Source organism: Chrysochloris asiatica, unplaced genomic scaffold, assembly GCF_000296735.1.
Source record: "Chrysochloris asiatica unplaced genomic scaffold, ChrAsi1.0 scaffold00032, whole genome shotgun sequence".
NCBI lineage: Eukaryota > Metazoa > Chordata > Mammalia > Afrosoricida > Chrysochloridae > Chrysochloris > Chrysochloris asiatica.
The window spans coordinates 13,335,545-13,337,697 of NW_006408550.1; the positions used below are offsets into that span (position 1 = coordinate 13,335,545).

The 2,153-nt window shown below is 41.9% G+C and overlaps 1 pseudogene; it reads right to left on the minus strand.

The window, feature by feature from the left end:
- Positions 1 to 254: 254 nt before the first annotated feature.
- On the minus strand, positions 255 to 1,017 carry LOC102824180 (annotated as a pseudogene).
- Positions 1,018 to 2,153: the final 1,136 nt, after the last annotated feature.

Genomic DNA, 2,153 nt, shown 5'->3' on the forward strand with positions numbered 1-2,153 from the left:
ACTTCTTCTGTGTTATTCTTTTTTCCATTTCATCCACCTTCCTATCCCTTCTCACCTTTGTCCTTAGGTACATGTTGTCCCTTTGATTTTTTTTTTTAAACTGGACACTTTTAATGTGTTTAAAATAACATCATAAATAGTTCTTGATGACTGCAGATGGGTAAGGTTATTTGGGAGCACTCAGAAACACAGGCGATGGTGATTTTCCTGGTTGTAGTCTTCACCAATAAGAAATGACTTAAAGGAAACTGCTGTCAAACCAGTAAGACTTTATTTATGCATCCATCATTTTCAGGATTGTTGGTAACTTGAGCATATTTCCCCTAGATAGCCTTGCCCCCTTGTGTCACCAGGCCCAACTCTCTCATGTTCGCTTCAATAACATTCCTTTTGGTGATCCCATCCAGAGTTGTATAGAGTGGGGATGAGGGCGTCTTCTTCACACCAAGTATCAGTAAGCAAAAGGTGGCTTTAAGTTCAGGATGTGTTACGTGAGCCCATTGTTCTGATGAATCTTTCATATTTAGGTGGTTTTTGTGTAAAACCACCTTTCTCCAACGAAGCAGACTTTGGTACCATCCTTTTTCCATGCTTTCTTTTTTCTCTTTCCTGTCCGAATAACTTTTAATACCTCTGTTTCTCCCAAGGCATAGACTTTGGGCCGAGGGACGTCCCATTTTCCCGCTTTCTCCTTTCATTTTTGTTTAATCATATTGGAAAGTACTTTAGCTCGGGACTGCCCCTCTCTGTCCAGCAGATACACAGGTACTGCACCTTGTGGAGTCTTCTCATCAATCTTTTGTTTGGTGTTTCTCTTTTCATGCATCTTGATGGTCTTTTTCATTTGTATTTTCTCAGCATGGTCCTGTTTATGGTAGAGCTTAGCCTTCAGGCCAATTATCTTTATGGCCTTCTTCGAACGTTCATGAGCCTCTCGACTTTCCTTCTCTTTTTTTCATGCTAATCCAGATATCCATAGTGCTTGCGGTGTAACTCAATATATTCGTTTTGTGGCATGGTGATGGCAGCAAAGCCACCAGGCGCAGCCTCTGGGGCATGAAGAACTACTCAGTTTTCAGGTCCTCCTGAAACTGCCCCCTTTGATTTTGCACGATTGACTGTTCCATCATTCATAGTGAGCGTACCTTGCTAATGTTGTTCCCCCCTATATACCAACTCTTGCTTGGTGGAAGTTGGGCCATTAGGGTGAGTTCGTTTCCAGACCTGAAGGAAGGTCCAGGGGCATAGTCTCAGGGGCATAGTCTCCTTCTGACCAGTAAGCCTGGTCTTTTATTAAGAAAAAAAAAAAAATTTAACTTTTTCCCCACACATTGTGACACTTTATCTGTGATCTCCTAATGTGATCCCTTTTAGAGCAGTTGGCAGTGATACCTGGGCACCATCTAGTTCTTCTGATCTCAGAGTTGTGGAGACTGATGTTCACATGTTCCATTAGTCCATTGGACAGATTGATCCCAAGCCTCTTCAATTCTCATCAAGGTTTTCTTCTGCACATAGAGAGGCCAATAGCTGCACCTTAGACAGCCACTCATGAGCTTTTAATATCCCAGATGCTACTCACCAAAGTAGGATGTACAGCATTGTCTTTGTGGACTACGTTATGCCAATTGACTATGGTGTCCTTTGAGCTGCCAGGCTCATCTACTCATTTCCTTAAGATGTTTGATAATATCTAATACGTATTCATCATTTTGCTGCTGTATGCTCCACCACATTCAGTTGTCTGCAAAAGGTTAATACTCATGCACCTATACCCGCTCTCAAGCTCTTGTATATCTTCTGCTCTTCCTCCTATACCCATCAGCATATCTGTCCATGTATTTACCTTCAGAACATTGTTTCAAGGTTGTGTATATATCACTATTTACCTTTATTCCCTTTAGCCCTTGTGTACCTCCCTGTATCTCCACCTGTCAACATTCAGCTGCCAACCACTCTCCTCTTGCATATTGCTCTTCCTTGTCCTGTAATTGCCTTCCCACTCACCCAAGTTAAGATATGCCTACCCTATAGCCAGCGAATTATCCTCTCATCCGTAGCAACTATCAAAGAATCTTCCTCCCTTACCCATTTAGCTTATATCTCAATCCATGTATCTATGTACAGAACTTTGTTATTCCAAGGTTGTGTAT